At 44.8% G+C, this 27,472-nt stretch overlaps 1 protein-coding gene across 1 annotated transcript in view; it reads right to left on the bottom strand.

Moving 5' to 3' along the window:
* Nucleotides 1–27,472, bottom strand: part of LOC135385619 (kin of IRRE-like protein 1) — a 569,797-nt gene that overhangs the window by 464,826 nt on the left and 77,499 nt on the right. The window contains exon 2 of the mRNA XM_064615057.1: nucleotides 25,464–25,647. The gene's annotated coding sequence lies outside the window, so the exon portion shown is untranslated. The remainder of the gene's footprint in view (nucleotides 1–25,463; nucleotides 25,648–27,472) is intronic.

Genomic DNA, 27,472 nt, shown 5'->3' on the forward strand with positions numbered 1-27,472 from the left:
GACACCGAAAGTGTGGTTCTGAGCGGTTGGTATAGTGCGGGCAATGGAGAAGGATGTGCTCTAGATGCGCGCATGGATTACGTGCATAAGGATTCTGAGGACTAAGCGTGAAATGCAGTACCCACTCGGAAACGTCAATTGGTTTTGTTTTGTCTGTCCTTCCGTTTCATCTGGTATACATTCATTAAACGTCTTGCATTTAGTCCAGAAGGGGACTAATTGTTGTTGCAATTCATTTAGTCCCCAAAAGAGCTAAATTATCTGCTCACATTGAGTAAGTGGAAAGTCGTTGGCATACAAAAGTCACACTCTACGTCTGAGCATAATTTAAAGTTGTCCAACAGTCAGTAATTTGGGTAGGTGCGAACCGTTATCTGAATCGGTTACCGCACTTTTTTAATGGTTCAGTTCTGGTTCAGCTCCAAGGGTACGCCAATATATAGTTTCAGTTCGGTTCAGTTCCGGTGGTTAATAACGGTCACCAGCGGCATGGCCGAGTGGGCTAAGGCATCCGCTCGTTGGTGGCAGCCAAGGTCGTGCTGAAGACTGGGAGGTGGTGGGTTCCAATCCTATCGCCGGCTGTGCTGTCTGACGTTTTCCCTGGGTCTTCCGAAGACTTTCCAGACGAATGCCGGCACAGTTCCCCCTGAAGTCGGCACAAAACGCATACTAACCCCCCTGTTCCCCACTCCTTCCTGCTGTCCTCTGTCCATTTGTCCACGTCTGTATGCCGCTCACAGCCACGGTTGCTTCGCGGCGCTAACAGGCAATCAAAAAATAGATAACGGTTTTCTCGTTCAGGTCAGTTTTGGGTTCGGTTCGACTCTCTTATCACTAGTGTCGGTTTATCAACATGCACACTGCTGAGTTGTTCAGCGTGGATCGACCCCCTATTACTCATTCGTACCCCAGAAATGAAATTCATTAAATCTATTGAATAGCCAGGAAACCCCCCAGGCTCCTAAGCATGGAGTATCTGCTGCAGTGTGCTCTCAGAAAAGTTTAGTGTGTCAGCGTTGGTAGCGTTGACACATGTCAGCGTATTGGTATCACAGTTACGCCAAGATAGGGACACGCAAGGCTTCTACTGAAACACTTGACGAGATAGGTGGCCGAATGGATACAGGATCCGCCCGTTCGTGTTGACTGGTCGAAGGTCATGTCGAAGCTTCCCGGAGAGATGTCAGCAGAGTTCTCCATGAAGTCGATCCGGGACACATACTGGCGGCTTCTCTTCCCTGCTGTCCTCTCTCCACTTGTCTACGCGTGTACATCACTCAAGCCGCGTTTGCTTCGCGGTGCTAACACGGAATTAAATAAGAAACAACTGAAACTGATGTTACTGAAGAAAACGGATTTGTCTGGCGACATTGGCGCAGTTTCTGAGACGAGGAAGACAAGCAGTTCTTGAAAACAAAAGAAATGCTGATGGGCCAACGAAATACAGGCAAGGTGTCCTGAACTGTTATGCAAACTGAGTCCTTTGTCATTCTACCGTGACCTCATACCTATAGAGACGTGCAATACAATATCCCGCACACATTTTATGTCGCGTATTCCTTCATCGATCAATGTCAAGAAAGCTAAAACCACGGTAGTGGTATCGAACGGGATTCGATGGGCAATAACCCCTTTCTCTACAACACGATACATGGAGAGAGAGAAAGCGCTGCTGCTGTTCTTAATGCACAGATTCGTACGGGTCGCGCTTTTACCGGCGTCTATTCGCTGTGTTTCTCTCATTATTCTCGTATTACGCGATCCAATCGGAAAACACATTTTCAAACACAGCGTTCAGACGAGAAACAAGACTCGCGTGGTACTTCCTTCGGAATCCGCGAAGAAATTGTTTGGCGACGAGAACCGAGAGGGGAATTTCGCGTGCCCGTCTGACCGCTAAATAAGAGCTCTGCACGCCACTTTAGTGGGAAGCGACGCATATTGATCGCCATGCTTTTAAGAAGATGGCGCTCTGGGGGGCAAAGCAGTGTCAGTGTTGTTGACGCCCCATCTGAAATGCGTAGGGGGGTTGCGGACTCTAAGATGGGCAATCAGGGCGAAAGCGTTCCCAACGAGCGAACCGGGCGTCACATGGAAAGTGCGCTATGTGACTGATGGCATCGAGAGAAATTGCTGAACTGTCCAGCTATTTGCATATGCACGACAACTTATGCGTAGCGGTTTCATTCAATGGGAAGACTTTTCTGCTTTGTGCGCGATGTGGTTTAGAAATGACGGCGCCTCGTTTGCTAATGGGCAGCGTGTTTGCCTCGTGATTACATCCAGTGCTGCAGTGAACAATCGTATTCATCTGGACGTTGTAAACAGCGAACGAGCAGATTTTTCAATAACACGGCAATGTAGAAACGATGTGATTCAGAAAAGTGACTCAGCACAGGTAGAAGACTACAGCTTGTTTAACGTCAAGCTCACAGATACAAACATTGTGGCCTTAACGAGATGTAAGTGTTCAGGGGAGGTGATATTCCTTTACGTGAGTCCTAACTGAGGAGGACAGAACGCCCCAGAGACTCGGATGTGCTTGGGGCTTCTTAATCCGTGGCTTCAGTAGAACTGAAGTGCGCGTTGACTGTGACTCAACTTGGTCGTCGTCCACGAGTCACCACGACACTGCCTCCTCACCAAGTGTATAGCGGTATAATATAGAAGACAATCATATTCTTTTTCTATCAATTTTTTCTCACTCACTCACTCACTCATTCACTCACAACCATATTCTGACGGCAAAAATATGCGACAACGATCGAGGGCGATATTTGGTACCAATGACATGCATGATCGACGCAGCACGCGTTGGCAACATATCTCAACGTAGGGGCGCTGGGAACCGTAGTTGGGCAGTAGTGCTGCAGGATGTTCCGGCACGTTGAGAGGTGTGAGGGCCGTATGCCCAAGGATCGAGGCGAAGTTATCAGACTGTAGAAAAAAAGGCGCTAGCAGTGCAAGTTGATGCCTGGCGGTGCCTCGCGACTGGCACGGGGGCGAGAGCTCGTCGGTTTTCAGGCAAGGTGAAGTTGTTATAGAAATGGCTAGTTTTGAGAGGTCGGCTGCCCCGATGTACGGTGCCGAGCACTCTAGAACGGGACTCTGCAACAACAGTTCGGGGTGTTTGGGGACTCTTACATGGGACATACGGGACTCTTGCACACCCTCAATTTACAGTGTGTCTTACCTTTTATCACCGCTACAATATGTCGGGCATGTATAACAGCTTCTTAGAAATGAACAGTAAGAGAACACTTGCACCAGTTCTAAAAAATACGGCATAAGCACACGTTCGAGGTTATTATTGAGCGAGATAACTGGCAAACAACATGAGACGAAGGAAAATATATATGAGAGAGAGAGAGATAGCATTGCAGCTCGAAACAGAGCACATACGCTGCTCATGGAAGACACAAGAGAGTTTTAGCAGACCGTAGATAACGTGGCTAGCGTCTCACCGTATCAACCGGAACCAATCAGTGGATAAGATTCTGAGTCACGCACCACTGCGATTGGTTCCGATAGAGACGATAACTTTATCAACGGTATACTAAAACTCACTACAAATAAGTTATACGCTACAATGTGTTTTTAATCGCGAAATCATTTATTTACGCACTTTGGGGGCCTCAATGTTCGCGTCGCGTCATGCTGCTCCCCTTCGTTTGTTTCTTTATCACGGCGCCGGTTCAGTTGGGAGATTTAGGACGATTCGAAGAATTAGAAGAGATTTAGAAGATCGGAAGGTCTTTTTACGATCACGGTTCGGAAAGTATCCATGATAGCGAAACCCCCGAGACGATGGACAAGGAGGGTCGTACACACATAACGTCTCCGTGTCCCTCGTCTCGGGGTTTCCCCATCATATGGGTACTTATCACCAGCTTCCTTGCGACTTAAGCATCCTTTCACCGAAAATAGGACACGCCAAGCACCTGATTCCTTTGAAGTGGCTGATATCACGTTGCTGATCTTGGATATGACAGCTTCCGCTATCGTAGAGTTTTCATAGAGTGCTTCCGATGTGCCCCTAATGTGTGCTTCTTTGTGATCCCGTGTTAGCGCCACGAAGGAATTGTGGCTACGATCGGCGTACAGACGTGGACAGATGCAGACAGGACAGCAGGAAGGTGTGGGGGACAGGGGGTTGGTGGTCGTCCGACTTCAGGGGAAACTGTGCCGACATTCGTCTGGAAAATCTGCCGGAAAACCCAGGGATAACCTTAGACAGCACAGCCGGTGGTAGGATTCCAACCCACCACCTCCTAATCTTCCGCACGACCTTGGGTACCACCAACGAGCGAACGCTTTTACTCACTCGGCCATGCCTCTAGTCGCTCAGTGTCTGCACAGCCAACACCACCTAGATAGAGAAATCCTACTTACTCGTCGACGTGACGTAACAACTATGCGTCAGTCAATCAGGATCGTGTTTTTAACGGCGGTAGCCAATTAGCGGTCGTAGCCATGGAGACAAACTACCGCCCTCTGCGAGTAGTGATTCTACGTCCCCGTGTACAAAATGGAAAATCTTTAAAATAAAGCTCAAAACGGTCCCATATCTTTCTCATGACGTGTTGCACTTTTTGTCTACTGATTCAGGTCTACAGGTTCCAAGTTAGCCGCAATCATTTGCGAGTTCCTGAATTCGCAGAACGGCGAATCGCTGTAGCCAACGAATTTTCACTTTACATGTCCACGTAGCGAAGGAGGGAGAGGAGGCAATAAGCAGGCCTTCTGTATCTAGATGGCGTTAGCAGAGCGCGTCTCACGTGATGTCTTCAACGACGTCTGGCAACATGATATATGTTGCGGACAAACGGTGGGTTGCGGAGCATTCTCGCAAGTGTAGAGTTCGCGGATGTGCCGCCATTGCTGCGGGAGATGCGGACGCGGTGGCCAAAAATGAAGAACGTAAGCGGCGTGCGAGATAACGTGCCGCCATTACACTCGTCCAGATGTTCAGAAATGCGCACCAAGGTGTACAGTGACTTTTTAAGAAGAAGTGAACGCGTTCGCAGGCGAAACGCGTGTTTCAGCACGAGGCCCATGGCAACCTCTGATTGGGTTTGCCGTTGCGCCGCATGCAAATCATGTATGGCGTCTGCAGCAATGCTATCGCATTTGGTAAGCGTTTGGCAGTGCGCCAAAGGGTACAGTGCGTTTTTTTTTTTTTGCTACAAAATTATTCTTAAGAAATCATGGACAATGACTTCGCACTAGTAAGTTTATTGCAGTAGAAGTTTCATTTAAATTTTTGGGCGCTACATTGATAGGAGAGAGCGTGCACAAAAAGTATCGAGCACAAATAAGGTAAAATTATTTAAATCCCATGACCACCAAGTATACACGCCTGTAACGTGTAAAGTATACAACGCCTGTGCTATACCTCTAGCGACAGTACGGGCTACCACAACCACGCGTCTTTATGAAAGTATCCCCTCTCACAAAACATGTGGGATCCACTTGGAACCTTTACCACCTTTCTGGGCAGCTGTCTTTGCTGCTTATGTGTGTCTACTCAACATCTTTGAAATCAGCTCAACCTCACAGTATCTATTGCTGCATGCTCGTTTCAAACAACAACAAACGAGCCCAAAACTCAATATAGCCCATATAATTCTTGATTCCCCCTCTCCCCCCCCCCCTTTTTTTAAATCACATCCCCATCACTATCATATAATTCTCGTACCAAAAACTCGCAACTAAATCGCTATGCCAGAGTCCTTTGACGGCACTTATGTGTGAAACGATAAGACCATTAGTCGTTGCTCGAAGTACGCGGGACTTCAAGGGTTGCGCAGCGCGTTATGGCAGAGAGAAAAATGAACTATCGTTTTCGAAAACCACGTCTGTTCGTTTCGGTATCATTGTTCCAGGGCAGAGTCAAGTCGTTCTTTGCAGATATGTAGAGGCTGTTATAAATGACACACTTTTTCTTTCCCCTTGAGTAAGTATGCATAGCAGGAGGGCATTAATCATAATCCATTTTACTCGGTAGCACCTCATTTTGATGTTCCCGTTTCGGGGTGAACTTTAGTCAGCAGTGAGCTCAGTCGGGATCGCAACTTCGCAGTTCACTCGAGCATGCGTGGAGCTGTTGGCTCTGAAACTCATTACTCCAGGGGTCACTTGAAGAGAACTAGGGCAGAACATGAAAAGAAGGGTTTAACTTTTGCAGATAAGTTTCTCACCGGCTGAAACTGTTATTCGTCAACAAATTTGCGGAAGGAAGCGACTCCAGATGGAAAACAATGGAAGCGCACTTTCCACAAAGCGACACGCAACGTCTCCTCAATGCGAGCGAAGCGTATGCGACATTGATCCGACGGTCCTAGAAGATAATTTCGTTTTAGGCTCGTGAGGGCGCCGAAGTGCTGTCCTCCAAAATGTCGATTTTTTAAAGGAGTATATACAGGAAATAAGATATAGCGCAGAGACGCCGTGGAGTCTTCTACAGTGCATAAGACAGATAGACTTCAGGTAGTGAACAGCCGCTTCTCTTTAAAATAAAATAAATTTTCTCGACAGGCAAGACAGCGGAAGGCATCAGTGCCATTCTCAATTACATGATCGCTAAGTTGCAATGGGATTCATGTCTTGTCTTTGCGACCAGATGGCAGCCCTGTTAAATCGAGTTACTAAAGACTCCCGACAAATCATTGAAGCACGAAATCAGCTTTAGCTGTAATGGATAAACACGGTTACTACCGGGAAAGCTTTCCGGAGAAAATTTTGTGTTGCACGTTGCGGAGAACGGTAATGGTAACGGAAGTGGGCATATCATGCTCCTTGATTACAGGAAAGAGAAAATAGAACGAAAATGATGAGCTGGCATTGAATTCGGTTAGTGGTTATCACTGTTATGCAATGACACCAGTGATGCTTTTTGTTTTTTTGTTTTTCTTGATTTGTGAGGACCTTTATTCTCTGTAATACAAGGCCACCATAATGTCACTCGAGTCCGCATAATTCATGACGCAAACACAGCGAGCCTAAAAACTGTTTTTAAAATCCCGGGATCCTGGGATTTCTAAATGTGCATTCTAGGATTCCGGAACGCGATCGGGATTTTTGTGCAACTGTACCCACAACGTCTTATCTAGCCGAAGGATGTATTCTCTTGCGCATCAACTGTACTGCAAATAGCAATATGGCGCGCGGTTCATGACTATTGATGCATTTTATTATTCTCTCTTTTGATTCCTCTACACTAACTATCGCGTTCCAGCATCGGGTAGTCGAGACTAGTGTTCTGGAAAGGCTGTCTTTATTTTTGGCTTTTCACTTCAAGTCGACGTGTCGATGAATTTCAAAAGAACAAATAAAAAGGGGGAGAGAAAAACGTGCAATATTTTGCAGAATTCTTGTGGTTCTGTACGAGTTTTAATGCTACTTGATGGTGTTCTCGACTATGGGCTGTGCGGTGATTTGGGTCAGCAGCTATATGATGTGTAGTGGACGATGCAGTGGGTTCACTTTCGGATTGTAATGAATATTGTGGCGGAGGAAACGCCTGAAAAAAAAATAAATAAATAAAGCTCCGTAGAATAACATTTTTTCCTTTTCACTCCCACCAATCGTTCGTTGTCAAGAATGCCGAGATTAATTATGCCGAAATCCCGCGATTTGGCCACGCGAAATCCAGCGATTTTTGGATATGAAAATATGTTGGGATCCCGAGAACCGAGCCCTGCCTATAACCTCTTTATTTCACCGTAGGATAGCAGCGTTTTTACTAACTGATAGCGTCTGAAAGTGGATGCGACACTAGAGGATGACCCGGGCATGCCCATAAAGGGTTGCTGAACTCCGAATTTCAGGTGGATACTCTGCACGATGAAGATATGGTTCCACGTTATTTTTTCTTTCTTTGGACACACTTCTTCTTCTTTAGTACACTTTGTGCAACCGTGGAGGACACTGCGCATATTCTCTGTGCACTGTTCTAGATACACATCTCAAAGGGCTACCATGAAATCTGCTCTTGACCGACTGGACAACCGCAACTTTGACCACGTAAAAGCGCTGGGCCCTAGGCCACCTGACAAGAGGGACGCTAACTTGTCAGCGCTTGTGACATTTATTCAGAGCAGTGCGTTGGAGTCAGTCTCTTAGGATTGTGTGATTCATTGTGCGCTACTTTAACCGACGATTTGGTCTTTGGCCGATATTTATCGCGAAAGGGGCGAGTTTTTCTTATTTTCTTGTGTGTGTGTGTAGAGGGGGGGTCTGTTTATGGGAGTAGCCGAATTTGTCGTGTGACGAATTCAATCTCTCCCTATTATTTTTTCACCAACATCAACACCATCCCTTCATTGGACATGTACGGATCTTATTGAAGCGATATTAGTTGTGTGGTGTGTGCGCGTGACTCCAAAACGCCACTTAGGCAAAGGGAAGTGCTGACAAACCTGAAAAGGCTGATCTCTTGCAGCTTCATAGCCGCCGTTCCATTACAGGAAACAGTAATGGAAACGACACACACGTATCATACAGGGTGCGTCACGTAAGACTGACCACAATTTCATTAAATTCGCGATTTTTCTTTCGCAAAAGTCGTTGAATATATCCATTCCCCATGGGGCCTACTCAAAGGTGGTGGTATATCTGTAATTAGCCTAGCCGTTGATTAACTTTCATAATTAATCTTCATAATTAGTGAAAATAGGTTGACTGTGTAATTGCAAAGTTGTACAGCACATCCCTGAGGAGTCTACCCCGCAAGAATCGAAACAGCAGCGCTTTTCTGTACTGTAGCTAAACATTGGCTGTACCCTTTGGCGCACTGAGACGAGTCCATTTTGGATGCGAAAGAAGCATACTTTCGGGCGTTTTAGCAGATCGGCAACACTCTATATGGAAACGAAACGACAAAGGAAGCTGTCAAATCAAAGATCAGCAACGTGATGGAAGCCGATTGAGTTATCATATTTTCCCAAGCGTTGTCGTTGAGAACTTCCGATCTGCTAAAACTCGGTATTCATTCCTAAGGCCATGAACCTGAACGTGCCATTGTACACGGTCACTCGGACGATTCCTCTTCGTCTGGGTGATCTTCAATCCTAGCGACGCAGATAATGGGTTTGTGGGTATTGTAGCAGGATATGTAGTCTATGTAGCTCACACTAACATGCACTTCTCGCGAACACAGTCTGTGGTTGTGCCGTTGTGTGTGGTCGATACATTCACATCACCCACGATGTCCAAATTGAACGTCTCCTTGATATAGTCGATAGCCAACTCATTGTTGCCGTCCCTGACGTTAATGTTATAGTCTCCACACACAAAGAGCGGCACGTCGGTACAGTGCGCCGTGTTTACCTGGGGAAACTAGAGTTGGATTTTAGGAGTTCACGGCAGGAGATTCCAAGCGAGGAAGAGTTTGATGTCGTCTCGTGAAACGTTTGGCGAGAGGTAGAATAATGGTTCTGCGACCATTGATTGTGCTCTCGATTGAGCACATGTCTCCCGCTTCTCGCTTCGTTTGATGGGCAGATGCCACGGAGTGACCGCACTTTTTTCTTGCTTGGTTAAAGTGCGACACCAGCCCCTCTGCTCTCTTGGCGCATGCTGAACGACATGCACCCGCATCCGCCTACCTTACACGGATCATCAGTCGAGGTTTCCATCAACCCGAGCACGTGCGCGTTCGTAAGAATTGCATCACCCTGAGCGTCCATTCCGCGCCCGCAAAATGTGAACGTTCGCTACGACCATCCTCAGAGTGACGATCATGTCAGGAGCGCTTGTTTTCGCCATCTTCGAAAGACGAGGAAACTTCTCTGCGCCTCAGGTAACGGTATTGAGCCTCTGGCGCTCGAGTCTTCGAAACTCGTCGTGTAGATGGTTGTCTGCGTTGCGCTTGGTGTGGTAGAACATCAGGTCTCCGCCGACATTAGTGATGTACAGGCCCTCGAGGCTAGTCACTCGCGACATGACAACGTAGACGAGGTGTTGCAATTATGACTTGCTATAGGAGTGCACTACGTTGTTGTTGGCCGTACCTTGCAATTTATGAATGGTCATGTCGTCATGTCGTTGTGCAAGCCGAGAGGGAGGTGAACGCGTGTACAGGCGACACCCGTTTTCTGTTTTTATTTTATTTATTTATGTATTTTTTTGACATCATGGTGGTGACTGCTCTCAGGTTGATGGGCACCCTGTCCGGACTGAAACAAGGATTGCTGCTAAACTCCGTGGTGTCGGACAATATTGACGACATAACGAAACGCACTGTGCAGCCACTAGGGAGTTCCAGCAGGTCGCAAGCGCTCTCAAACGATACAATAAAGGAAGCTGTCAAAACAAAGATCCATAACATAATGCCAGCGACTTTAAATAAATTAGGGCTTATCGTGTTTTAAGAACCGCTATCAGGAAGACCTTCCAATCTGCTAAATATCTGTCCACCGAAGCGTTTCTTATCAGCCGGGGCGCGCAATAAAGAAACAAACGAGGGGGAGATAACGCATTGCGAGAGTGAAGTGCCCCTCTCCACTGACGCTACACTTCCGAGGCCAAAAAGTGCGTTGAAGAAATGCTACTGAATTAATTAAATGCTATTATGCTAAATGTTATTATGCTATTATGCTAAATTATGAAATGCTGTCGCATTTAAGATACTATGCGAAAATGCAAAATATTCGAGCGCTGCGCGGGTTTTGCGGACACTTCCTCTCCCCATCTCAGTGTCACCCTCTCTAAACTGACATAGGGCTGTTCTTCAAAGCATGGAGCACCCCGATTTGTCCCCAGTAGTGAGTGTGAGGGGAAATAGTGATGCCGTTTCTCAGCCTTACGTATACGTTACTGCCAAAATGCCGCCTTTCATGTTGTTCCCTCACACTATCCGGTTAGACCTGCTCAACACCCACCTGCACAACACAGCTCGCGATTTCATCTGATAAATGTCACGCAATAAAACTGCCAATCCATAACTTCCCAAAAACACGCAGATAACAAAAATAAAATCACTGATTCCGCTTTTCGTTAAATGCATATTTTTTACTAGGGCACAGAAGAGCGCTGCGGTTTCGATTCCAGCGGACTAGACTCATCAGGGTTGTGTGGGCTATCGCCGACACATAGGAGCTTCAACTACGCAAGTCGTACTGGATAATGCTGAGCTGATCTGCTTCTACAGGAACTGGCGTAGACCAATCCACACTTCCAGGTGTGGACACTGTAGTGCAACCCTCAGTATTCTGTGACATCTTAACGAAGCTATAAAATGTGCAGGCAGGTAAAGCCAATTTTATGAGCAAGTGTCCTAACTAACCTTTCCTCCTTTTCTTTTTCAATAAACATATTGCCACCCCTTTCCCCTCGTGCACGTAGAACTGTCTCATTGGATCGCTCTCAAATAAGGTACCACAACAACAGTACGTGAGGTCCACGTGAGACATATGTCAGCACAGTTCCCTTAGAAGTCAGCCCAGGACGCACATTCCCCCAGAGCGTTAGTCGTGACGTTGCCCACCTCTGTGAGGCCGACAACGGCGACAACTTTTTCACCATAGTGTTGTGGCCCGTCTGCGAATACCCCCTTATTGCTGCTTTCTGAGTGGACAGACGATTTGCCACGTGTTTTCTCCAAGCAAGCTCATTCGTCACCACCACCACCAACAACAACAACCTTTTCTTTCTCTCATGGGCAGAGACGTACTGTCGTAGCGTATTCCAAGAAGGTATGTATTTTTTAAACGAAGGTACGTCCTTTCCGCCCAGAAGAAAACGTGCATTGTTGTTGCGTTCGGGTTCTCCATGTTTAATGCTTTCATACTTTATTTCTAGCCGTGTTGACAAGTAATTTAAGTTGCAAGCAGCGTTCGGCTCAACAGAATATTTCTCCTATTCACCTCTACAGTGCCCCATTCGATAATGGAATGCTTTACCATCAAATGTTGCAAACATGCTCTTTCTTAATCCCAAAATTCGCGGTCACCCTCCCGCCGGCGCACTCCGTCACTATACTCAGCCGTTATGCGGGAAGCGGCCTTACAGGATGTGAATTCAAAGGGAGACAGCGTTTATGCGAATTAACAGCAGAACAGAATAAAAATTTTAAGATGATTTAATAGAGAAGAACACCATGTAAAGAACCCCTGGAGACAGGAAAGGCGCAAGCAGAATATAAACCTAGTGCACCCTGGCCAAACGAATTTTAATGCATTGCGCCTATGGGGATTCCGTCGATTTTTGCACATCGCCCATGTTTAGACTACGATTTTTCGACAAAGGCAGTCAAATTCTGGAAATGTCATCGCCTATTTTCGTTCAATACTGTGCAGTGGTTGGTATGTGGCCTCCAGGCCACATACCAACCACGGCACGATGTCTCAGTTTTAATCCTGATGCACCCAGGGCCTTCAAAGTTGCGACTCAGACAGGGTTCCCCTCCTAGGCGCTCGACGGACTAAGTCCCAGTATTATCGTAATACACACGCGCTGAGACTGTACGGCCGTTCTGAAGGAGTTCGAAACGAGTATGGTCATTTTTCCAGAACTCGAAGTGGCTGACAGAACAGACAACCTTATTTTGAGTGAGTAATATACAAATGATACCGTTTTGTATTTTCTATCGCTTTTATATTAAACTATACAAATTGATAAAACTGTCCATTTCGAGTGCCGTTTTGCAAGTGATTTTGTCAAACGCGACCTTTCAGGGTGCAACAGGAGAACAAGGTACGGGGTTCAAACCCCGTGATCTTACTTTCACATATACATATTACATAATCAGCTTAGGATATCTTTATTATCATCGTTATATCAAATGATATAATGATATGATATATGATATATAATGATATATATATGATAATGATATATAATATGATATATAATGATATGACTACTCTGGCAGTGGCAGTTGAGAAGGAAGCACTTTGCCTTCATTCCATGTAATCGACGATTTTCTATCGTTACAGCTTCCGGTCCCGTCCTGCCTTATCAACTACTGTTAGTGTACCAAGACACGTTTCCCTATACAAACATGCCCCAACATTGGATCGTCGTATAAGCACATGACTGCCCAAGCAGCACAATGTACTGAAAGTCGAGTGCATTAGGGGTGGACGGGTAGGTGGAAGACCTTGAACGAACTGGTGAAACTAAAGAACATTGATAAGACACATACCGTCCACCCCTATTGCACTCGACTTTCGGTACATCGTGCTGCTTGGGTGTCTTCGTCACTCGACCTTTCTACTAAAGCCTGGATCATCATCGCCCTGGACTACTCTGGCAGTGGCAGTTGACAAGGAAGCACTTTGCCTTCATTTCATGTAATCGACGATTTTCTATCGTTACAGGTGTGTCCCAAGCAGCACAGTGTACTGAAAGTCGAGTGCAATAGGGGTGGACGGTATGTGTCTTATCAATGTTCTTTAGTTGCACGAGCCTGTTCAAGGCCTTCCACCTACCCGTCCACCCCTATTGCACTCGACTTTCAGTACATTGTGCTGCTTGGGGTATTATGTTCTGATATTAGTACAAACTACTTACATTGTCACTGCCACTGCCTCTTGCTTAAAACGTGTACTTCTGTTCAATGTCTTCCCCAGTGGAAAAGTCAGGGTCACACGTATCTTTGTCCACCAAAGATATCAATAAGATATGTGAAGAATTACGAAAGGAAGTTAAGAAAGAATGTAAGGAAATCAAGGACACAATTGAGCGTGAGGTGCGAAAAGAATTACGAGAATTAAAATCCAGCATTGAGTTTATGCATCAGACAGTTGAAGAAATGAAGGTACAGTCGAGTGCAATGGCTGAAAACTTCAAGGAAATAAGTATTGAAAACAAAGAGTTGCGTTGGGAAGTGGACACACTTTGCAAGCGGTTAAGAGAGCAGGATCGCCAGATCGTACAGCTTCAGCAGTACTCACGTAATGCAAATATTGAAATAAAGGGCCCTGCGTTTACATCAGATGAAAACATCCCAAATATAATTAGACGTATTGGTGAACTGATTGGTGAACAGATAGAGGTTGATGATATTGCTGCTTGCCACAGACTTGGACAAAAATATTCAGACGCTCAGCCTGCGAACATTGTTGTACAGTTTCAGCGAAGGGCAAAGCGTGACGCAGTATTAGCCAAAGCAAAAAGGCAACGCATTACTTGCACGGATTTAAACATGCCGGTTAATAGTCCTGTTTATATAAACGAGCACCTTTGCCCTGCGTTGAGGCTACTCATGGGTAAGGCGGTATCTAGACGGAAACAACAAGGATGGAGGTACAGTTGGATAAGTCGAGGGAGAGTGTTTGTGCGGAAAGACGAGTCCAGTCCTGCTATAGAAATTGCGTGTGATGATGATTTGTTGCGAATTGCATGAGTGACAAGACGTCACCCTTCTTTTTCATTGTCTGTTCTTAAATGCATTCTGAATCGATTGTACCCATTGATAATCTTCGGGAACGGTTGCCTGCTGGGAATAGTGTAAAATTTTTTCATGTGAATACACAGTCCTTAAGAAACAAGCATGAGAGACTCAATATTTTGTTCAACGATGTTGGTTTCTCATTTGACTGCATTATGTTATCTGAAACATGGTGTGAACAAGAAGATGAATTTCGCCTAGATACTTTTGATGCATTTTATTTGAATCGGAAGTGTAGACGTGGAGGTGGAGTAGCAATTTTGACGCAGAAAAACCTAAACTGTCTATATATTAGCGAGTTTACTATGTCTACCGATGACACAGAACTTATCACAGTTCATTCCGGAAAACATTTCTTTTCGACATTATATCGACCACCGCATGGAAATATTCCGAAATTTTTGGACTATTTGGAGAAATACTTATCGTTTATCTATGAAAATGGTTATCACCTATATCTCGGGGGAGATTTTAACGTACATTTAATGAGCAGTAATACTCCACAACAAAACCTTAGTAGATTGTTGGAATCTAATTTGTGCGTTAACGTTATATCCCATCCAACTCGCATTAACGTTTCGTCGTCAACGCTTATTGATCTATTTGTCACGAATAACGATCAAATGAACATCTCAGCTGGTGTTATGGCCTGTGACATAGCAGATCACCTACCGATATTTATGTTTGTGGATCTTTGTGTACCTGTTAGTAGAAATGCAAATCAAAATGTATATTCTTCACAACCAATTACTCAAGATGGTCTAAGCAACTTCAGGAGATCCATCGAAGAAATCAACTGGGATTTCTTATATTCTTCTCTTGATGTAAATGTAGTTTATGATAGCTTTCTCAGCCTTGTAAAGGAAGCATATGAAATGAGTTTTCCAGTAATAACAAAAAAACGCTGCCGAAGAGCTCGTAAATCATGGATGACAACTGAAATAATCAGTATGATCTCTAAACGTAACAAATTATTTCACACGTTCCTTAAATCTCGAAGGCAGCAGGATTATGATCAGTTTAAAGCATGTAGGAATTTTACGAACAAGCTGATACGCCAAACTAAAGAACGATATTATAATTCGCTGTTCGACTCTACATGTGATATCCGAACGGTATGGCGTAATCTTAATCGTCTTATGAATCGCTCTGTGGGAGATCACTCAACTGATGAGCTTACAATTAATGGTGAAACACTCACTGGTAAAACATCGGCAGACGTCTTTAATCAACATTTCAGTAATATAGGGCCTAGTGCTGTGCACTCACAGCCCCCTGAATCGTGTCAATTCATAACATCAAATTCAGTCTATTTTTTTTCCAACATCTGAACCTGAAGTGATGTCCGTATTTGCCAATATGAAAAATTCTAAAAGCTCTGATATTGATGGGCTTCAAATCCTACCTATAAAGTATGTGCTAGACTTAATCACCCCCACTTGGTTTATATATACAACTTAGCCTTGTCGTGGGGCACGTTTCCTACACGGCTGAAGAATGCGAAGGTGGTCGCAGTTTTTAAAGGAGGTGACAGAAATATCTTATCTAATTATCGGCCGATATCAGTGCTTCCCGTATTATCAAAAGGTCTGGAAAGCATCGTATTAAGTAGGCTAATATCGTTTTTTGATAAACACAACATAATATCTAATTCCCAACACGGTTTTCGTAAAATGCGATCTACAGAAACTGCGCTATCAACTATTAAGGAGCAAATCCTGTTGGATTTTGAGTGTAAGAATATAACATTAGGTATCTTTCTTGATCTAAGTAAGGCTTTTGACATGCTGAACCATGACACACTTTCTTGTAAACTTCAGAATTATGGTATACGTGGAACTCCATTGCAGCTCATTATATCATATCTCCAATGCAGGAAACAAAATGTAGCTATAGGGCAATTTATTTCCGACCCTACGGATATCAAAACTGGCGTCCCCCAGGGTAGTATCCTTGGGCCACTGTTATTTAACATGTATTTAAATGACATAGTTCATACTTGTAAATATGCTAAACTGGTTATTTATGCAGATGACACCACTCTGTTGTTCTCTGGCCAAAATGCTAACTCCCTTATAACTATGGCAAACGAGGATCTGCATAATCTTTACCAGTGGACGACAAACAATTCACTTAAGATTAACGCAGGTAAAACCAAGGCAATTCTATTTAGGCCAAAAAATAAGCAGGTCTCCTTAACTATGTCGCTAAAAATTGGTGGTGATAAAATTGAATTTGTTAATAGTCAAAAGTTACTCGGTGTTTATTTTCAGAGCAACATCACCTGGGACGATCACGTTGAGCACATAAAACGTAAAATATCTAAATCTGTAGGAGTCCTCTGCCGAATTCGCTACATATTACCTACTAGAATAAAGTTAATGGTCTATAATGCTTTAATTCATTCGTACTTAAATTACTGCACTCTAATTTGGGGGACAACGACACATGGTAATTTACACTCTATATTAAGGTTACAGAAAAAGAGCCTGAGGAGTATAGCTCAATTATCGTCTCTAGACCCTGAAGACTGTCTCTTCACCAAGTTTGATATCATACCTGCTCCGAAGTTATACCATTATCGACTACTTACAATATATAAAAATGCTGTGAAACTCATAATAACACTTTTCTTAACTTATTAAAGCTCACAGCCCCCTCCTCCAGTGCTAACACATGTCACAAAGACACCTGGAAAATTCCGTTCTCAAGAACGAACTATGGTAATCGAAAACTATCTTTTCAAGCGCCTGTAATTTTAAATAAATTCCAAATCTATGCAAAAACTTCCAACAAACAGATTCGTCAAATGTTACTTGTCTAAGTGTGTCTGATTATGTTCCACTTGCGTTGGTCATTAATATTGATAGAATGATTTGATATGTGACACAGTGAACATTGCCTTGTGTGTGTTTATCGTTGACAGCTGTCACGGTCAGAGTGGGAACCCAGAGCCTTGTCAAGCTGCTTCTTGCAGCTTTTTGCACTGGGCCTCCCACATTGTATTTGCTACAATGTAAAATAAAGTTTCAATTCAATTCAATATTAAGCCCCGAACTTGATGAAATTCGCCATTTGGCCGTTTTGGAAGCGATTTTGTCAAACGCGACCTCTCAGGGAGCAACAGGGGAAGATACGGGGTGCTAACCCCGTGATCTTACTTTCACATATACATATTACAAAATCAGCTTAGGGCATCTTTAATACTATTTTTATATCAAATGATATTAAGCCTCGAAGTTGACGAAATTGGCCACTTGGCCATTTCGAGTGCCGCTTTGGAAACGATTTTGTCAAACGCGACCTCTCAGGGTGCAACATGGGAACAACGTACGGGGTTTAAGCACCGTGATCTTACTTTCACATATACATATTACAAAACTAGCTTAGGACATCTTTAATATTATTTTGATATCAAATGATATTAAGCCCCGAAGTTCACGAAATTGGCCGTTTGGCCATTTCGAGTGCCGGTTTGGAAGCCATTTTGTCAAACCCGACCTCTCAGGGTGCAACAGGGGAACAAGATACGGGGTTCAAACCCCGTGATCTTACTTTGACATATACATACTACAAAATCAGCTTAGGACATCTTTATTGTTATACCCAATGATATTAAACCCCGAAGGTGATGAAATTGGCCACTTGCCCATTTCGATGCCGTTTTGGAAGCGATTTTGTCAAACGCGACCTCTCAGGGTGCAACAGGGGAACAAGGTAAGGGGTTCAAACCCCGTGATCTTACTTTCAGATATGCACATTAGAAAATCAGCTTTGGACATCTTTAATATTATTGTTATATCAAAATATATTAAGCCCCGAAGTTGATGAAATAGGCCATTTGGCCATTTCGAGTGCCATTTTGGAAGCGATTTTGTGAAACGCGCCCTCTCAGCGTGCAACAGGGGAACAAGATACGGGGTTCAAACCCCGTGACCTTACTTTCACATATACATACTACAAAATCAGCTTAGGACGCTTTTTCCTTAGCGAGTGTCGTTTTGGAAGCAGTTTCTTCAAACGCGACCTCTCCATGTATGCCCTGGCACCAGGATTAAAGGGGCTTCGCACGTTTTAAAGGGCTCGATCTGCTGCCGAACGTTCCGGTAGCCTCTATTACAATCCCAGTACAAGCCGTTCATAGTATGTTTTTGGCACCATGATACATATCATGTGAGTCATTGTAAAGGGCCCTGCTGCCGCCTTTTCCAAATTTTGCGGTGGTTTCCGATGCAATCACAGGAGAGGGGCATAACATATGCCGTCGCGTCTTTATATGTGTGTAAAATGTCTGCCACGATGATACAAGGGGTTTTTGTCTGTTTTAAAGGGCTATGCTGTAGCCTTTTATGGAGTTTGCGGCCACATTCGTTATAATTGCAGTGACTTTGGAACTATGATACATGGGGTATCGACCGTTTTAAAGGGCTCTGCTGCCGCATTTTTCGTATTTTGCGGTAGTCTGTGTTACAATCCCAGTAGAAGGGCATAGCACAAACCATTGATGACATGTCATCGGCAGCTTGATCCATGGGGTCTCGCCAGTTCTGAAGGGCTATGCTGCATCCTTTTCCGACATTTGCGGTCGCCTGTGTTATGACCTCGGTAGAATGACATTGTATAAGTTGTTGATAATATGTCTTTGGCAGCACGACACAAGGGGTTTTGCTCGTTTAAGAGGGCTCTGCTGCCACGTTTTCCGAATTTGGCGATCGCCTGTGCCAGCAGAATAGCATTGCACAAGCCATTGGTAACTTTCTTTCTTTCGCTCCATGATACAGGCAGTATCGCCCGTTTTAAAAGGCCTTGCTGCCACCGTATCCAAATTTTGCGGTCCCCTCTTGCGCAATTCAGGTAGAAAGGCATAGCATAAGCCGTCATGAATATGATGCGTTTGGTACCATGATACAAGGGGTTTCATACGTTTTAAAAGACTCTGCTGCTGCCTTTTCCGAATTTTATGATCGCTTCTGTTGCGATTCCTGTAGAAGAGCATCATAAGCCGTTGATAATATCTGTTTGGAACCATGATTAAAGAGGTTTCGCCCGTTCTAAAGGGCTCTGCTGCGATCTTTTCCGAATTTGGCGATCGCCTGCGTTATAACTCCAGCAGAATAGCATTGCACAGGCCACTGATAACTTTCTCTCTTTCGCTCCATGATACAGGGTGTGACGCCCGTTTTAAAAGCTTTAGGCTTTTAAAGGCAGCTTTATTCTATTGAGTGGTCAAGAGCCCTCGGAGCACAGAATAGCTGACTGCAAGCCGTGCACATGCGGCCCGCGTGTGTGAGAACCCTGATTGCCCTGATCTAAGCATTGCTTCATCTTAAGCGAGAAATAAATAATGTACTCGAGGGCGCGTAGCACTTGTTAAACATTATTTCCAAATCTGGTATTTAGTTCTGCTCCAAAATCTCTGGTCCAAAGAAGCCGCGTTTGATCAAATCATTGCCACTCGCATCGCCACAGCACTCGCTGGCGCCAAATTGTCCATATCTTCCATTTCTTTTAGTAATAACTCTGGATATAAACGTGATGTCGAAGATGTCATCACTTAATTACGTAGTCTGTATATTCATGCTTAATAGCTATGAGTCCGCGGCCCATACCTGGTTCCCTTGTTAGAGCTTGCGAAGTGGCGTTTGGTCAAATCATTCATTTTCAAGCGACCAAAGAACAAACTGGAGACAAGATCACACACAAGTCGCTCTGTTGTTGTTTCGTGTTTGTTCTTTGGTCGGTTGTGGATTTACACCAACCAGCCCAATCTATATACTTCAGACATTTTGCCAAATCGTCACCCAAGTGGCACTCACTGGCGCCAATTTGTCAGTTTCCTCTATTTTAGCTCGTAACCCTTGATACCAATTTCATACTGACGGTATCATCATAAAATTACGTAGTCTGTGTATCGTCTGCGGACCGTAGCTGCTGTCCTTGCTGCACTCTTAGAACTCGCATTTAGTCAATTTGTCGTCCAGAAGGCTATCAAAGGCGCCAACCTGCCAATTTCATCCGGCAATCTCCCGATATCTGGAAAGTCTCGTGCACGTTCCCACAGTTATACATCACGTCTTTTTCTTTATCTTACGTGAATGCTCCCGTGAATTGACAGTTGACAGTATTGATTGCGGATTTAAATCCGCAATCAATGCTGTAGGTGTACTGTCAACAGTGAGAAACTTAAACAATTAGCTATCCTCCGTCTCGTCCTGTTCTTCTTGTCTTTCAGATATGGCTGGAGGACATCCCCGCACTACGGACAATGCTACGGAAAAACCCGATAGATGACTTCGCTTTACATGGACTATTGACGAAGCAACAGGGCCACGAGAACAACAACGCCCAAACGACGACTTCCGGAAGAGGCCACGTAAGGCTTTCGGACACGATGACCTAAACCCCGGACTCCCAGATAATGATTTCACCACGGACGACGCCTTTGGAAGAAAGACGATGACCCCCAGCTCTGACTTCAGAAGATCCCGGACGATCCGTGGCCAATTGCCCCGTGCTATGCGCCACTGCGAGAAAGACAAAGAAGAAGAAGAAGATCCCGGAACGTCAGAGCAGTGACATCACACCGGACAGCGACAAACGAACTTTCCAGAACGTGACTCATCGACGAACGCCAGGTGGCGCGAATACACAAGATTACGTCAGTAACAAGCTGAATCCATAAAGGCCTTGGACAGTCTTGTTGCCTCTTCTGTCCCGAAGAACGAGGAGCTTCCCTCCGAAACGTCGACACTTCACCGTTTCCTAAATAATGTTTTAGTTATGTAAAATAAACCTTTGTTTGTATTCTATTAACACCTCAAATCCGCCGCTGTGTCCCCTTTCCTTTCGCTCATATATATATATATATATGCTGAAAGGAATGGGTTCGGGCGGCCGCGTAATGAAATAGGTAATAGAAAAAACGAGAGGCAGACAACGAAGGTACAGGAAGTAAGAAAAAGGGGGAAGTTATTTATCTACATGTGAGAAGTTAAGGGACAATATACTATGAAACTTTGAAAACAACGGTCGTTGACCGTTCTTTTCAAAGTTTCATATTATATTTTTTTATAGTTCATAGTATAGTTTCATAGTTCTCTCGTTTTTTCTAATAAGGAAAAAAATTAGCAGGAGCTCTTTGGCTGCACGTATAGCATATGTTCAGTGGCGTATCTAGAGCTACCTGCGCCCATGGCAACGTGGTTCACATGATGTCCTTGGGGATGCGTTTTCGTGTGGCCCGCACTAGGTTTCACACTACAACCTCCGTAATGGCGGTTGCTTTAGATAATTTATGAATGTGCCAGGTTGAGTGCCCGACCTGGCACATTCACACCCGACAACATAATGGCGCCCCTGTTCACCTGGCGCCCATGGCACCTGTCCACACCTGCCACACCCTAGATACGCCACTGCATATGTTTGTAAGTCAAACGTTACCATGCCAGTACTGGACAGCTGTTTCGGCCTTCTTGGGCCTCATCAGCAGTACGCAGGCAGGCAGCGTTTGAGCGGATGGCGTCAGAAGGTCACGTGGCACGTGATGCCTCCCGTCAGGGTGTCCTAAGACACCTCTGAAAGCCCAGTGCAAAGCCAGTCAAGTGTATAAGGGGGGAAAAAATAGCAGGAGCTCTTTGGCTGCACGTATAGCATATGTTTGTAAGTCAAACGTCGCCATGCCAGTACTGGACAGCTGTTTCGGCATATTTGGGCCTCATCAGCAGTACGCAGGCAGGCAACGTTTGAGCTCATGGCGTCAGAAGGTCACGTGGCACGTGATGCCTCCCGTCAGGGTGTCCTAAGACACCTCTGAAAGCCCAGTGCAAAGCCAGTCAAGTGTCGCAAGTGCAAGACGACGCCGTCTGAATTTTCAAGACCTTCAAGAATGTATATATATATATATATATATATATATATATGTGTTTATAAGTCCCAAACGTCGCCACACCAGCATTGGACAGCTGTTTCGGCCTTATTGGGCCTTCATCAGCAATGCGTAGGTGGGCGACGTTTGAGCGAGTGGCGTCGGAAGGTCACGTGGAACGTGATGTCCTCCCGTCAGGGTGAGTGACTCACCTCTGAAAGCCCAGTGCGAAGCCAGTAAAGTATTAAGTGAAGAAAAATAGCAAGGCTCTTTGGCTGCACGTTGAACATATGTTTATAAGTCCCAAACGTCGCCACACCAGCATTGGACAGCTGTTTCGGCCTTATTGGGCCTTCATCAGCAATGCGTAGGTGGGCGACGTTTGAGCGAGTGGCGTCGGTAGGTCACGTGGAACGTGATGTCCTCCCGTCAGGGTGAGTGACTCACCTCTGAAAGCCCAGTGCGAAGCCAGTAAAGTATTAAGTGAAGAAAAATAGCAAGGCTCTTTGGCTGCACGTTGAACATATGTTTATAAGTCCCAAACGTCGCCACACCAGCATTGGACAGCTGTTTCAGCTGAGTCACTCACCCTGCCGGGAGGACATCACGTTCCACGTGACCTTCCGACGCCACTCGCTCAAACGTCGCCCACCTACGCATTGCTGATGAAGGCCCAATAAGGCCGAAACAGCTGTCCAATGCTGGTGTGGCGACGTTTGGGACTTATAAACATATGTTCAACGTGCAGCCAAAGAGCCTTGCTATTTTTCTTCACTTAATACTTTACTGGCATCGCACTGGGCTTTCAGAGGTGAGTCACTCACCCTGACGGGAGGACATCACGTTCCACGTGACCTTCCGACGCCACTCGCTCAAACGTCGCCCACCTACGCATTGCTGATGAAGGCCCAATAAGGCCGAAACAGCTGTCCAATGCTGGTGTGGCGACGTTTGGGACTTATAAACATATGTTCAACGTGCAGCCAAAGAGCCTTGCTATTTTTCTTCACTATATATATATATATATATATATATACACTACAAAATGGAGGTTCGAACGACCAGGGTGTTGTATATAGATAGGGGAGAAAAGACACCAGAGACTGAAGTAGGGAGTGGGGGAAAGTTATTTATTAAACTGGCATTTAAACTAAGGGTCTGGCGAAGTCTACGTTTCGGCGGAAGCTCCGCCGAAAGAAGGCCCGAAGAAGGCGGAGCTTCCGCCGAAACGTAGACTTCCCCAGACCCTTAGTTTAAATGCCAGTTTAATAAATAACTTTCCCCCACTCCCTACTTCAGTCTCTGGTGTCTTTTCTCTCCTATCTATATATATATATACACATATATATACAGGGTGTCCACGCTAAGTGTGAACAGATTTTTTTAAAAATATATATAACACTTTTTCCAAGATGAAATCAATTGCAATATAGCATATGCTGAAGGGCACTCCCTAGCTGGGCATTAGCAAAGTCCAAAGGCAATGTCTTAATTAACTTTCATTAATTAACTTTTTAATTATAATAGCTACAGAGTTGTCCCAATGAGAACATCTGTTCCTTTCGGTCACCTGATATCGTAGCCGTTTTCAGAACAAAAATCCGTTCGATAGATCGGCCGCAAAAAAATCGTGAAGGAACGCCATTTTTTTCTTTATTTTGTTCATTGTGCTTCCTAGAAGACGCGTATTTCCTTCATCCCCAACGGGAGAGGGGGAAGGAGCACAGTGCCGCCTCATGCGTCGAAGATGAGCTTTAACTTGCGGAAACAAAACAAAAAACAAATGTTTTGGTTGACTCTATCGGAACAGGCCTTATCTTGAGTTGCATTTTCTGTTTCCTTTTAATCTTTTTTCAGGACGCGAGAGGCGATAGTGTGCTCTTTCCCCCTCTCACATTGGGGGTGAAAGAAAGACGCGTCTTCTAAGAAGCGCAATGAACAAAATAAAGAAAAAAATGGCGTTCCTTCACGAATTTTTTGCGGGCGATCTATCGAACGGATTTTTGTTCTGAAAACGGCTACGATATCAGGTGACCGAGAGGAACAGATGTTCTCATTGGAACAACTTTGTAGCTTTTATAATTAAAAAGTTAATTAATGAAAGTTAATTAAGACATTGCCTTTGGACTTTGCTAATGCCCTGCTTGAGAGTGCCCTTTAGCATATGCTATATTGCAATTGATTTCTTCTTGGAAAAAGTGTTATATATATTTTTTAAAAATCTGCTCACACTTAGCGTGGACACCCTGTATGTGTATATAAGTGTATATATATATATAAACCAAAGTACCACACCACCGATCGAACCCGATTCCTGAACTTGTCAACTGTACCACAAGCACTCAACGTAGCAACGTAACATGATATGATTTGATTTGATTTGATTTGATATATGATTTTGGTTAGAAATACTCCGGAAGTCATCGCAGGTATATCGTGTACTTTTTTTGTCGCAGGAATAAAATTAGGGCCTCCTGCAACTGAGCACAAAGTTGCAGAGTGCAGAAGACAGGTCCATCCGACATGTCCGATGTGAACACGTTTTGTGGAAGCGCTGGTCTTGACGTAATTAGAGGACAAAGACATGCCAATGTATTCTGCCATGAAGCCAACACGGCGAAAATAAATCTCGCAGGAAAAAAAAAAAAAATCCGTGACGGTATTGACCTACCATTCCGCTCGTGGACAATCGAGGAACCTTCCGTCGTCACGTGGACACTTGTTTCTAACCCTGAGTGCGAATGGATATTCTAGGGAAAGCAGACGGAATGCATAGCTTCAATGGAGGGCGGTGAGTACGCAGGTTAAGCCAACTCTAAAAGTAGGTGTCCCGTAAATCTGCGACGTGCCGGCCGGCAGGCTGTGCGCTGCCCCAGGGCCAAGTAGGGTGCCTCAATACTACCTGCCTCTGCGCAGAGGGAGCTACTATTCAAGCACGCTAGTGCAAAGTATAGGGAACGAAAGATGATGATGATGACGTTGTGCCTTGCGATTGGGACTGACAAGCGTGACACTATGTTTATGGCCCGCCATACTATGTTGTGACTGACACAGTGTTTGACTCTCTGCTCTGACTGGGGCTTTTTCGTTTTCTTTCACCGTCGGAGCTCTTCCTCTTACCGCCGTTCGCCTTTTCCTTTTTTTTTTCTTTTTTGCTCTACGTAGGTGTACTGGGGTATCCAGTCCGCCTTAGTTGTGACTCACCTCCCCATTTTTTCTTCTATCCAGAAGTTGCAGTTCAGGTGATCAAAGCACGATGGAGAAGCCGCTCGATGACGGAAACTTCCAAAAGTGACGATGACCTCGATGCATATCAGCGGGACTGGGCCAGGGGCCCAGTACCTTGCCAACTAGTAAAAGGACGACGATCGACTGCATGTATACCGTGCTGCAAGATCACGTGAAACGGAATTGGAATGCTAGTATCGAAACGGTAAACAGAAACAGAAATATTGAAGTAACTAAAATGGTAAACCGGTATCACAATTCAGCCTGCTATGGCACATTGTATCTCTTGCTGTTCGATATCGCTTTGCCTTCTACAAAGATCAGAAGTGCTCCCTTTAAAGTAATATTTGTGACTCCCTTTTCACACCTCATCCTTAGTAGTGAGGACAAGGCACTGGGCCAGAGGCATGCAGATCTAGAGCAACAGTCCAGACATTACGGTGGTCACTCACTAATACTCTCTGATAGCTCATGCATATCCGCTCTTGCACGACACAACCGTGCATTCGGCACTGGCTATCGCATGTATAGACAGAAAGGTACAGTAGTTTGCGAGCGCATTTCTTATTTGCATCAACTGAACCACTGAGTACACAAACGTTTTATCCGTTTAAAGCGCCAAAAGGCACATATAATCTGAACTGCAAAGAACTGATAAACAACACCATCTTGTGGAATTGTGTCCAACCTGGCGTTTGACACAACGCCATGTCGTTTTCCCCTCAAACAGTATGTTCGCAAACCTCACCTTCTCCACATCAAGACTTTCAGCCTACATATGCACAAGATTTGTGCATACATACGTACATACATGATGGCTACTTTGTAGTTAGTTTCTGTACTGCTTCGTTCAGATTGTGAGGAACCACAACATGTGAATATCAACCTAAGTATCCTGTAATGCGTTCTGGTATTGGCTTTTGCCCATTTAATTCCACCCAGGTCCCCCAAACTCACCTCGGAAAAGCGTGCAACGAAGAAGGCCGCCACTAGATACCCCACTGTTGCCGTTCCGGATCACTTCAGCACGCTAAGTTTAGCGGCAAAATGTTTTTGTTGTTTCTGCGAATGAATCTAGTCTTTATATGTCCAAATAAAACGCGTATAACAACTTTCTGTGTCGTGTTTCACTTTTTGGTCCCGTTTTTAAACGTGTTGAGCAATCAGAAGGATCTAGTGCACGGCTGCGTGCATCACATAGCGTACCTGTCGTACCAGGCGGCGCAGGCGCAGTCGTCCCGTTCTCCTTCGGTGACTTGGCCTGGCTTGGATTGTGCTTCAACTGGATCTTTAGCGCGCTACAATCAAACGCAAGCCAACGTCTGGTAACAATGGGGTATCTAAGGGCGGCCTCCGGCATTGCACGCATCGGGATAGGAACAAATACATGGGAAAATGGCGACCTTGGGGGACCTGATTCCACCCAAACAAAAATCACAAGCAGTCTCAATTGCCTCTGGTGCCTGTATCGAATAATAACAGTTATGTAAAAGAATGTCAATGGCAGTTAGTACACTTCTTCCGCTATTAAACTATGCTCTCAAATGGGATTCACTGATTCTCCATGTAATCTAAAACATCGGTGGTAATACTGGTCTAACAACAATAACAATTTTCCCACCTCTTGACTGTTTATATTCAGTCCGCACACTTTATACGAGGAATAAAACATATCAGCCAATATTTCTGAGCTTAACATCGCCTCTGTAACTACAACCACGGCAGTGTCATGACACAACTTCACGTATTCGCACCAGTTTTCCTTGCCGCATTTTATGTTCCGTTAGCAGCACTGCGTGAATTTAGGGACACAATTGATTGTCTGATGAACTGAAAAATAAGAAATAAACATAGAGGGTCACGTTACTCCAGAAGACGTGAATAGAAAAGGAAGACAATTATTGGCATGCACTTTCCTGGGTTCTTCATGGATCGACGCCGTGGACCCATCCGACAGATTGGCACGGAACCTTTCGCCGATCTTC

This window comes from Ornithodoros turicata, chromosome 2 (assembly GCF_037126465.1).
Source record: "Ornithodoros turicata isolate Travis chromosome 2, ASM3712646v1, whole genome shotgun sequence".
Classification (NCBI taxonomy): domain Eukaryota; kingdom Metazoa; phylum Arthropoda; class Arachnida; order Ixodida; family Argasidae; genus Ornithodoros; species Ornithodoros turicata.